This window comes from Pseudophryne corroboree, chromosome 7 (assembly GCF_028390025.1).
Source record: "Pseudophryne corroboree isolate aPseCor3 chromosome 7, aPseCor3.hap2, whole genome shotgun sequence".
NCBI classification, from domain to species: Eukaryota; Metazoa; Chordata; class Amphibia; order Anura; family Myobatrachidae; genus Pseudophryne; species Pseudophryne corroboree.
The window spans coordinates 504950536-504963889 of NC_086450.1; positions in this window are offsets into that span (position 1 = coordinate 504950536).

Consider the following 13354-nt stretch of genomic DNA (forward strand, 5'->3'; position numbering starts at 1 on the left):
CCCTCTCCAGGAGGGACAAAATGCTTTGCTCCTGGACTTCCCTCTTAATCTATGATTGCCATCACCTGTGATAAAAGGAGAGTTATGGTAGACTTACCATTGTTAATTCTCTTTCTGCGAGGTACATTGGGTTCCACAGGGAAACATTGGGGTGTAGAGTGGCTCTTCATCCAGAGGCACCAACAGGCTAAAACTTTAGGCTGTCCCAGGATCCATTGGGGCCTCCCCTATAACCCCACCTCCAGGAACTGTGAGCTCAGTTTCATTAACCAGTCCAATGCAGGAGCAGGTAAGAGAGAAGGCAGATGTTAGTCATAGAGAACCACATTCTCACGACAGGAGAAGCGACCAGCGGCTAATGCCATACAAACCCATAGAAGCTAGGTGCGTCAGGGTGGGCGACCTGTGAAACCCAATGTACCTCGCAGAAAGAGAGTTAACAATGGTAAGTCTACCATAAATCTCCTTTTCTGCAGCAGGTTACATTGTGTTCCACAGGGAAACATTGATGATGTCCTAAAGCAGTTCCTCAAGGGAGGGGATGCGTCTTAGCGGATATGAGAACTCGGCGTCCAAAAGGAAGCATCCTGGGAGGCGGAAGTATCAAAAGACATAGAACCTAATAAACGTGTGAACAGTTGTTCTGCGAACACGCCACGGCGGGCCACCCAAGATGGTCCAACACACCGAGTAGCATGGGCATTAACAGCAGCAGCTGGGAGACCAGCCTGCTAATAAGATTGTGCAATCACCATTATAATCCATCTGGCCAAGGTTTGCTTATTCGCAGGCCAGCTACGTTTATGAAAACAAAACAAAAAGGGAATCTGACTTTCTGATAAAGACAGTCCTCTCCGCATATAGAGCCCTAACCACATCCAAACGCCGCTCTTTGGAGGACAAATCAGAAGAGATGAAGGCCAGAGCCACAATCTCTTGGTTAAGGTGAAAAGACGACACCACCTTAGGTAAATAACCAGGGCGAGTTCTAAGAACTGACCGATCACAATGAAATATTAGAAAGGGTGGACGACAGGACAATGCGCCTAAGTCCGACACACTTCTAGCAGAGGCAATAGCCAGTAAAAACAAGACCTTGGCTGTGAGCCATTTAACATCCAACATCTCAAGAGGTTCAAATGACGACTCTTGAAGAGCATTTAGGACAACAGACAAATCCCATGGAGCCACAGGAGGGACATAGGGTGGCTGAATTACTACAACTCTCACCAGCTGCACAGTGAACTAGGATACTATAGCATTGCAGTGTCTGTTTTGCCTAGGTAATCTGGAGTTATTGTTGTAAACAGAATTTAGGCTGTTATATTGTTAGATTTTTGGGGAATTTGGGATGTCCTCCTCCCATATCATTATTTGTTTGTTTTAGCTTTTATTGCCCACTAGTGGGTGTTGGGCAATGGGTGGGGTCTTAATCAATGAACCTATGCCTTACACATGTTAATGTTGGTTCATATTAAAGTATAGTTGGCTGATTAAGCCAGGCTGATTGATCCACGGTGTAGGACTCTAAGGGAGTAGATATATAATTTTAATATCAAAGCCTGGACTTAGCCTGGACGAAAAACTGAAAGAAAACCTCAAACAATACAAACAACAACAGATAAACTATATCAATATCAATTGTATATGCAAATTTAACACCCTCCAACTTTCACTCTGTGAACACTATGCAACCCATTTGCAGAAAGGAACATATGTAAGATCTGGTTTCCATCCATAATCAGGATCACAGATCTTCTTTGGGACAATTGTGAGTTCATCTTCTCACACCTAACAACTCCTGTCTGTGTAACCTGGATAATAAGCACTGTATATCCATGTTTTTTTTATAACTCACTTACAACTTTTAATTTCTCCTTCTGTTACTTGTATGCTTATTTGCAGTATTCACAAACATCTTCATGCACATGCTGAACCTATATCATTTTGTCTTTACACACCTGCAAATCCAGTCCAAATTACCTTTGCTTCTTGCTAACCCTCTCATGTCTTCTCATTTCTAACACCTCCTTCTACTTCAATTTCTGCAACCACATAAACGTTCTGCTGTAACCAAATTACTGCCATTGAACACTTCCAAAACTATCCTTTCACATGTATTTCTGCTATCCTACTGCTCTGTTCATCTTACATCCACCACTCCTATTTCCAAATGTATCATACTATTTACCTCCTCCACACTACAGCATGTGTAGCCTGTCACTATCACCCCCCAATACTCCTTGTCTGCCCTATCCTTTTCTCTGTCCCCTGCTCCCACCTCTATCCTTCTCCCCTAGTCTCCTACATTTCCTCCTCTATCCCCTTCTTTGTCTCCCTTCCACTCCATCCCCTCAATTCCACTCCTCTCCTGATACCCCACTGTCATTCACCTCTACCCTACCTTGGGCCCAATCGTCCACCACTCTGCCCTGCTCCCTCCCTCCTCTACCTCACCTCATACCACTCTGTACCACACTTTACTCCCTCCATGCTCAACTGCTGCAGTGTCCCTTCCTAGCCCAGGAGCCAGCACCCTCACTACACCATCTGTTTCCCTGTCTTCTAAATCCATCTCACCTCATTGCTACAGCTACCCTGATAATCTCATTCACATCACTCCCTTAGACTTTCTCCCTCTCTCCTGTGCCCTCTGGAAGGCCAGATCTGTCTGTAACAAACTGGTCCCCACCATGACCTTTTAATCTCAAATTCCCTGCATCTCCTAGCCATCACTGAAACCTTGATTACACCCTCTTACACAGTTTCTCCTGCTGCTCTCTCTGCTGGGGGTCTCACATTCTCACACACACCCCAACCTGGGGGTCACCACGGTGGTGGTGTTGGGCTCCTACTACCCTCTAGCTACTCATACCAACTCGTACCACCAGAACCATCCCTTACATTCTCTACATTTGAGGTCCATGCCATACGCCTCTTCCAACCTGTTAATCTTCGAGCAGCTGTCATTTACCGCCCCCCCTGGCATGCCCTCCAAATTCCTTGACAACATTGCTTCCTGGCTTCCTCTCTTCTGACAGTCCCTCCATTATCCTAGGTGATTTCAACATCCCTATCGATAACCCCACAAAATCACCTGCCACTAAACTCCTTAACCTCACCTCTACTCTTGGTCTCTCCCACTGGACCTCCTTCCCTTCCCATTTGAGTGGAAGCTCACTGGATCTGGTTTTCACTCACCGCTGTGATCTTTCTGATTTCTCTAACTCCCTGTTCCCCCTCTCTGACCATTACCTGCTCACTATTAACCTATCTCTATCTGCTTCTCCATCTTTTCCACCTAAGACTACCATCACAAAGAGTAACATTGAGGCTATTGACACCACTTCCCTATCTTCCCTGTTTGACTCACTGCTCTCTCCTATTCTCTCTCTTTCCTGCCCTGAATAAGCTACTTTCCTTTACAATGCATCCCTTACCTCTGCTCTTGACTCTGTCGCCCCACCAACCACTATTCACCCTCACAGATCGACACCTCAACCCTGGCACACCAAATGCACCAGATATCTGCAAAAATGCTCACGTACCGCTGAACATCAGTGGAGGAAATCCCTCAATAAGGCCGACTTCCTCCACTACAAATTTATGCTCTCATCCTACTTTGCTGCACTTACCCTCTCAAAACAGTCTTACTTCAAAAACCTAATCTCTTCCCAATCCTCAAACCCCATGCGCCTCTTTGCCACCGTCAACTCGCTCCTCTGCCCACCCCCGCCTCAACTCCCCTCTTCGCTTTCTGGTCTTGATTTTGCCACCTACTTCACATCCAAAATTTACTCCATTCATCAGGACATAACATCCTACCAGAACCAGGGCAACCTCCCTCCTCCATTTTTACCCCCCCCCCTCTCCTTCCCTCTTACCAACTCTGACATCTGTCTTCCCTGTATCTGGAGAGGAAGTCATGGTCCTCATCCGGTACTCACCCCCCACCACCTCTCCACTTGTCCCTATTCCCTCCAGCCTTCTCCGCTTCCTCTCTTCTTCTGCCTGTTCCCATCAGGCACTGTCCCTTCTGCCTTCAAGCATGCACTTGTCTCCCCAATCTTAAAAAACCTACCCTTGATCCAACCAATCTCTCCAACTACCGACCCATCTCTCTTCTCCCTTTTGCCTCCAAACTCCTTGAGCGTATTGTCTACAACCGCCTCACTGTCTTTCTTTCTTCCCACTCACTGCTTGACCCTTTCCAGTCTGGTTTCCGTCCTCAGCACTCCACTGAAACTGCCCTCACAAAAGTCTGCAATGACCTCCTTGCTGCGACATCCAGGGGCCATTACTCTCTGCTTATTCTCCTTGACCTCTCTGCTGCTTTTGACACTGTAGACCACCCTCTCCTCCTGCAAATCCTTTACTCCCTTGGTTTGTGTGATACTGCTCTCTCCTGGCTGTCCTCCTACCTTTCTGACCGTTCCTTCTCTGTCTCTTCTCATGCCTCCACCCCCCCCCCCACTTCCTCTACCAGTAGGTGTCCCCCAAGCTCTGTTCTTGGGCCTCTCCTTTTCTCTCTCTACACATCCTCATTAGGTGAGCTCATTAGCTCTTTTGACTTAAAATATCATCTCTACGCTGATGATACTCAAATCTACAGTACCTTTCCTCCCCTGACCTCTCCCCACTCGTATCTCCAACTGTCTTTCTGCTGTCTCCTCCTGGATGTCCCAGCGCTTTCTTAAATTTAACATGTCCAAGACTGAGCTGATCATCTTCCCTCCCTCCCGCATAACCTCACCTCCCACAATTTCATTATCCATTGATAGCACAACTATCTCCTCTAGCCCCCAAGTGCGATGTCTTGGAGTAATCCTTGACTCCTCCCTCTCCTTCAAACCACACATTCAGTACCTCTCAAAAACCTGCCATTTCCACCTCAAAAACATCTCCAGGATCAGACCCTTTCTCACCCAGGATGCTACTAAGACCCTCATTCACTCATTGCTCATCTCCAGATTAGACAACTGCAATCTCCTCCTATCTGGCCTCCCTCAAAAATGCCTCTCTCCACTTCAATCTATCCTCAATGCTGCTGCCCGTCTCATCTTCCTCACCAAATGTACTACATCCACATCCCCTCTCTTGTAGGACCTTCACTGGCTACCCTTCCCATTCAGAATCCAATTCAAGATTCTCACACTCACCTACAAAGCCCTCACCCACTCTTCTCCCTCTTACATATCTGACCTTATCTCTCTTTACATTCCCACCCGTCCTCTTCGCTCTGCTAATGCACGCCATCTCTCCTGCCAACTATTTACCTCGAGCGCAGTGTTTCCATACGGAACTTGGACACTCTCACAAACTTGTTCAGTGATTTGAGGTTGAGTATAGGCCGGAAAGACCCATTAGGTTTTGGAACTAGAAACAGGGTTGAGTAGTAACCTCTGCCTCTCTGAGCCAGAGGAACCGGCACTACCACTCCTGTATTCAGGAGAGAACTCACAACCTTTTGCAAAGCTTGCGCCTTTAACGGATCCGGAGGGATAACCATGGTGCAAAACTGGCGAGGGGTACATCTCTTGAAGGAGACTGCGTATCCGTGAGAGACAACTTTGCGCACCCATGCGTCTGAAGTGGTCATTAACCAGACTTGGGTGAACTGCAGAAGTCGGCCTCCCACCCTGGGGTCCCCCAGGGGAAGGCCCGCCCCATCATGCGGCAGGCTTGTCTTGTTTAGAAGCAGGCTGACGGGCCACCCAGGACTGCTTTGCCTTGGGCTTAGTGGTTTTGGGAGCACGAGATTTTCTCGGGTATGCCTGACCTTTTGCTTTCCCTTGAGGCCAAAAGGAATTAAAAGTAGTACCTTTAGCCTTCTGTGCCGAAGGATTAGTATTTGGGAGAAAGGCAGTCTTAGCCGCTGCCAATTCATACACAATTTTATTTAGGTCTTCCCCAAACAAAATGTTCTCCTTTAAAGGGGAGTACCTCCAAGGTCTTTTTGGAGTCTGGTCCACCTTCCATGACCTCAACCACAGAATACGGTGAGCCAGGACAGACGTAGTCGATGCCTTGGCTGCCAACACACATGCCTCAGAGGACGCCTCCTGAATGTAATAGGCAGCGGTGGTAATGTGAGACAGGTATTATCTGGCATTGTCAGATATATCAGGCAGCTCTTCCTCTAATGCCTGAACCCATGCTTCAATTCCTGTTGCAGCCCAAGAGGCCACAATAGTAGGTCTATGTACAGCATCCCTCCACATGCCTATCTGTCGGTTCCTTTAGTGAGGCGACAGTGGTGACAGGCAGAGTAAACGACACCACTAGGCAGGTGACATGAGAATCCACCGGCGGTGAATTTTCCCACTTGTTACATAACTCTGCAGGGAGAGGATAGCGAGCCAAGGCCCGTTTAGACAGAGGGAATTTCTTCCCTGGATTAGACCAGGGCTCCTGCCTGATGTCCACCCAATGGTCAGAATGGGGTAATAGATTTTTAACCACCTTCTGTCATTTAAACATATCAGTTTTCTTAGCCACAGTAGTGGAATCCTCATCATCAGTGATTTGTGGGATTTGCTTTATAGCAACCACAAGGGCAGGGACATCAATTTGCAATGGAGAATCCTCACCAGAAACACCTGATTCAGTGTCTGACAGGACAGTATGCTCCCCCTCCTCTTCAGATGAAACATCTGAGAGATTTGTGGATTGTGAGGAGGAAGCAGCCGCTTAGATGACCCGGAGACACTAGAGTGACCTGGAGTTGATATTTGTCTGACCAAGGAATGATTTCATTGCTGCAACTGGTTAGACAAAATTTCTGCCCAAGGTGTATATTAACCATAGGGACAATTTATGGCTGTACTGGCACAGGTGTTCCCATAGGGGGCATAAGGCGTTCCACCAGAGTACCCAGTAGGTTTGTAAACACAGCCCAGGGTGGCTCTTGATTGGTTACAGGAGCTGCTGACTGGGAGATGCATGATACATAGTACACAGACCATCATACACAGCTTCCTCCTCTGGTAAATCTTTGGCGCATGCTCTGCAAGATGCAGTAGCATCCACAGACTTACTGCCCTTCTTGTTAGACATCATACACAAATGCAACAACAGAGCAAATTAGTACGATAAAGCCAGAGTACAATACCTGCGGATAAATCCGTTAGTATGTGACTGTAGACACAGTACACAACACTAATGAATAAATCCGGTATTATGCGACTGAGTACATAGTAGAATACACATAATAGGTAAATACTATATATATATCTATATATATGACCCTGACGCACCTAGTCCCTTAGGGTACAGAATATAGTGATAGATATATCTAGGAAACACTGAAAGTGAAACGACACAGCAGATACAGGCACACACAGTCACAGGCAATGCAGACAGTTATGACAATAAAACTGCACTGGACTAGTATATGTACAGCTCTATATATCTGCTTGGATCTTAAGGAAGAAACGTTACAACATCAGTGCTTAGTTGATTTTCACTGATGTTGTAACGTCCTGACGAAAAGGTCTGCAGACCTTGAAACGTTGACGATTAAAGATTAATCTCTAAACGTTGTTGGATTTTTGGAATATCAGAGTGCCACCTCTTTCTTCCTTACATGTACGATCCAAGCAGCTATTAAGTCACTTGGAAGGGCACCTGAGCCATTGCACCTGTATCTGGAGTGCCAAGCCACTATGCAGTCCTAGACCGGAGGTACATATCAGAATACTCGTACAGTATATTTTGTAATAGGTACACTTTTTCTTAACTAACGCTGTCTGTATATAGACATGTAGAATACTCAAGTGTTTGTAAAGTCACAGCACTGTATACAGGCGGCTTTACAAAGGAGACCTTGCCTTGCAGTCCCAGAGACCAGTCGCAGCTATGCCATACTTGCCTACCTGACCCTCTCCATGAGGGAGAAAATGCTCTGTTCCTGGACTTTCCTGGTAATGTATGATTGCCATCACCTGTGGTGAGCTAGTTAATTGATAAGAAAGGTGTTTCACCACAGGTGATGGCAATCATACATTACCAGGAGAGTCCAGGAACAGAGCATTTTCTCTAGTGATGAGCGGATTCGGTTTTACTCGGTTCTCAAAACGGCATCTTATTGGCTCACGGATGTCACGTGTTTTGGATAGCCAATAAGATGCCGTTTTGAGAACCGAGTAAAACCGAATCCGCTCATCACTAATTTTCTCCCTCATGGAGAGGGTCAGGTAGGCAAGTATGAGCTATGCTTATAAGATGGCGCCCAGCATCTCTGTCAAGAACTGAGGGACGAGTGTGAGGCAGCTGCAGGGTGAGAAAATCTGCAGTAGATGGCGCCCTGGGCCGGGGAGAGGCTACAGGTCAAGTGCCAGCTCCCTTATGCTGGACTTCCAGCCCAGGTACTAGCGATCCTTATTAAATGTACACCCGACCTGTAATCTATTGCCCTGGTGGTCTAGTGGGGTCCCTGCTCGGTGACAGGGTCCACGCCAGCGGCGGAACATGATTTAATGGTGGGTTCCGCCTGGGGGACCCTCTTACCTCCTCCCCATAGCAGCCACACGAACCAGGAGAGCAACTGCGACTGTGTGCCTAAAGCCGGAGCGTCTCCACCGCAAGTACCCGGGAACAGGCCGTGGGAGTATGTGACGCCGCTTGGGATATGATGGAGCTGCAACGCTGAAGTGTCACCATGATATACAGCGCTGACAGCCCAGTTTTGAAGAAATTTTCTCTGTCAGAAAAAGCTTTTTCAGGGTTGCCCAGTGCAGCCCACCTGTTAAGTGACCTGCTGCTGCAGACACCAACTGACACTGAGCTCACAGTGCCTGGAGGTGGGGCTATAGAGGAGGCCTCCGTGCATCCTGGGACAGCCTAAAGCTTTAGCCTGTTGGTGCCTCTGGATCAAGATTCACTCTACACCTCGATGTTTCCCTGTGGAAACCAATGTAACCTGCTGCAGAAAACACCGTTCTTATCCATTAATCTGTTCAAAATGGGTGCCGGCAATCACAGATTAAGAGAAGTCCAGAAGCCATACTTGCCTACCTGACCCTCTCCATGAGGGAGAAAATGCTCTGTTCCTGGACTTTCCTGGTAATGTATGATTGCCATCACCTGTGGTGAGCTAGGTAATTGATAAGAAAGGTGTTTCACCACAGGTGATGGCAATCATACATTACCAGGAAAGTCCAGGAACAGAGCATTTTCTCCCTCATGGAGAGGGTCAGGTAGGCAAGTATGCCAGAAGCAGAGCATTGTGTCCCTCCTGGAGAGGGTCATGTTGAGAGCTATGTCAGAGACCCCTGCTGTGATCAGGATAGGTAATGTTTTCTCCTGTTGGTTTCCCCTCCCTCTCTCTTTCTCCCTGACACTCTCTCTCTCTTGCTCCTCTCTCCCTCTCCCTGGCACCGTCCCTCTCTCTCTCCCTGATATTGGGGTATATTCAATTGCGGTCAAATTGCCGAAAAACAGGTAATTTTTTTACACAAAAAACCTGGCGAATCAATACAGTACTTTCCGACAAAAAACCTGCCATTTCATTTTCGACATTTTTTCAATTCGACATGTCTGCAATGTTAAAATGCAGCTTTTCGGCAAAAGTATATTCAATTGAAGAATGTCGATTCGACAACAGTGCTTTTTTTCGACAGTCATTTTGTCAATTTCATTCCGCCTCATTTTTCTGTCGTGATCTAATAAAATCTTTTAAAAACGTGTATTTTCTGGTGCTTTTTTGATTGCTAATAGCATATCTATTTATATTTGAAGGGATTATCTACTTGGTTTGTCTATTTATGAGCCACAAGTATTATTTAATAGAATTTTTAAAAGAATATATTTTTTTTTTACAGACTACAATAATATGGAGAGATCAGTGCATGTTTTTCAGTTGGAAGCGGTGTGAAATGGTTAAAAATCCTGAAAAAAATTACGTGGGGTCCCCCCTCCTATGCATAACCAGCCTCAGGCTCTTTGAGCCGGTCCTGGTTGTAAAAATACGGGGGGGGGGGGGGGGGATTGACAGGGGTTCCTCCATATTTTAACAACCAGCACCGGGCTCTGCGCCTGGTCCAGGTGCAAAAAATACGGGGGACAAAAGACGTAGGGGTCCCCCGTATTTTTAACACCAGCACCGGGCTCCACTAGTCAGAGAGATAATGCCACAGCCGGGGGATACTTTTATATAGGTCCCTGCAGCCGTGGCATTAAATCCCCAACTAGTCACCCCTGGCTGGGGTACCCTGGAGGAGTGGGGACCGCTTAAATCAAGGGGTCCCCCACCTCCAGCAACCCAAAGGTCAGGGGTGAAGCCCGAGGCTGTCCCCCCATCCAAGGGCGGCGGATGGGGGGCTGATAGCCTTTTGTGACAAAAAAAAAAGAATATTGTTTTTTGTAGCAGAACTACAAGTCCCAGCAAGCCTGCCCCACAAGCTGGTACTTGGAGAACCACAAGTACCAGCATGCAGTGGAAAAACAGGCCAGCTGGTACCTGTTGTTCTACTACAAAAAAATTCCCAAATAAAAACAATACACAGACACCGTGATAGTACAACTTTATTACATACAGGCACACCAACATACGTACATACTTACCTATGTTGATACGAAGCAGTCGGTCCTCTTCTCCAGTAGAATCCAGGGGTACCTGTAAATAAAATTACCGTATATAGTCGAGTATAAGCCGACTTTTTCAGCACTTTTTTTTTGTGCTGAAAAAGCCACTTCGGCTTATACTCGAGTCAGCTTTAGTGCCAGATATGCCCCACAGTGCCAGATGTGCCAGATATGCCCCACAGTGCCAGGTGTGCCAGATATGCCCCACAGTTCCAGGTGTGCCAGATATGCCCCACAGTGCCAGGTGAGCCAGATATGCCCCACAGTGCTAGATACTTACCCTCTGTCGCTCCCGCGCTGTCTTCTGAGGGAGGAACACGGCTCTCCTGTGTCCCTCCTGCATCTCCAGCGAACCGGCATCTCCACGAACCGGCACTTCCTTTAACACGCGCTGCTGCCGCCGGAGATGCAGGAGGGACACAGGAGAGCCGCGTGCTGCGCTCTCCGTGTCCCTGCTTCAGAAGACATCGCGGGAGCGACAGAGGGTAAGTATCTAGCACTGTGGGGCATATCTGGCACACCTGGCACTGTGGGGCATATCTGGCGCACCTGGAACTGTGGGGCATATCTGGCACACCTGGCACTGTGGGCATATCTGGCACATCTGGCACTGTGGGGCATATCTGGCACTATGAGGGCTGTGTACGGGTAGAGCTGCATTTCTCACCCTAGGCTTATACTCGAGTCAATAAGTTTTCCCAGGTTTTTGTGGTAAAATTAGGTGCCTCGGCTTATATTCGGGTCGACTTATACTCGAGTATATACGGTATACTCACAAAAATCCTGTGTAGATCGGTCCTCTTCTGTTTGTAATCCATGTACTTGGCTAAATAAAAAAACTAAAAAACACGAACCACGCACTGAAAGGGGATCTATGTTTACACATGGGACCCCTTTCCCCAGCTGGCGGGACCCCCCGTGACTTCTGTCAAAGAGGGTCCCTTCAGCCAATCAGGGAGCGCCACGTCATGGCACTCTCCTGATTGGCTGTGCGCGCCTGAAATGTCAGTCAGGCGGCGCACTGGAGATACAATGTAGCGCATAGGTGCTCCATTGTATCCAATGGTGGAAACTTTGCGGTCTGCGGTAGACCGCGAGGTTAAGTGGGGGCAACCACAAGAGTGACCCCACTTAACCTCGCGGTCTACCGCAGACTGCAAAGTTCCCACCATTGGATACAATGGAGCGCCTTTGCGCTACATTGTATCTCCAGTGCGCCGCCTGACTGACAGTTCAGGCACGCACAGCCAATCAGGAGAGTGCCATGATGTGGCACTCCCCGATTGGCTGAAGGGACCCTCTTTGACAGCAGTCACGGGGGTCCCGCCAGTCGGGGAAAGGGGTCCCATGGGTAAACATGGATCCCCTTTCAGTGCGTGGTTCGTGTTTTTATTTTTTTTATTTTGCCAAGTACGTGGATTACAAACAGAAGAGGACCGATCTACACAGGATTGTTGTGAGTATAATTTTATTTACAGGTACCCCTGGATTCTACTGGAGAAGAGCATCGACTGCTTTGTGTCAACATAGGTAAGTATGTATGTATGTTGGTGTGCATGTATGTAATAAAGTTGTACTATCACGGTGTCTGTGTATTGTTTTTATTTGGGTATTTTTTTTGTAGTAGAACAACAGGTACCAGCGGGCCCGATTTTCTACCGCATGCTGGTACTTGTGGTTCTCCAAGTGCCAGATTGTGGGGGAGGCTTGCTGGGACTTGTAGTTCTCCTACAAAAAAACAATATTCTTTTTTTTTTGTCACAAAAGGCTATCAGCCCCCCATCCGCCACCCTTGGATGGGGGGGGGGGGGGGGGGGGACAGCCTCGGGCTTCACCCCTGGCCCTTGGGTGGCTGGAGGGGGGGGGACCCCTTGATTTAAGCGGTCCCCACTCCCCACTCGTCCAAGGTACCCCAGCCAGGGGTGACTAGTTGGGGATTTAATGCCACGGCCGCAGGGACCTATATAAAAGTGTCCCCCCGGCTGTGGCATTATCTCTCTGACTAGTGGAGCCCGGTGCTGGTGTTAAAAATACGGGGGACCCCTACGTTTTTTGTCCCCCGTATTTTTGGCACCAGGATCGGACACAGAGCCCGGTGCTGGTTGTTAAAATATGGGGGAACCCCTGTCTTTTTCCCCCTGTATTTTTACAACCAGGACCGGCTCAAAGAGCCCGAGGCTGGTTATGCTTAGGAGGGGGGACCCCACGCATTTTTTTCAGGATTTATTTAACACTTTTGTGCTGTCTATGAAGTCGAATCCAGGCCGCACACTATTCGTCAATTGTACCGTTTTTCGACAGGGGGACTGTCGAAACCGTTATTTATTGAATATGTCGAATTCGGGTCCCCGCTGGAGGGTTTCGCCTGTCGAATTGTGTCGAATACAAAAACGGTCGAATTCACGTCGGAATTCGACCGCAATTGAATATACCTAATTGTCTCTCTCTCGCTCCCTAAAACTGTCCATCTCTCTCCCTGATATGGTCTCTTTCTCTCTCTGACACTGTCTATCTCCCCCTCTCTCTCCCTGACACACTCTCTCTTAGGGGCCTATTTATCACCATCCGCATCCTGGGTTAAGGTTAAGTGATAAAATCGCCCAAACTCGCAATGCGATAATTGATTACATAGCAGGGATGTATCAATTATCGCATGCAAGGACAGAGCTCGCAGGCAAGCTCTGTTCCTGCTATGACACTCTGCAGCATCATTGGGGTATTTTTACGTGAAAAATACCCCGTTGTCCTGCTGCGCATACGCCACCGCCGC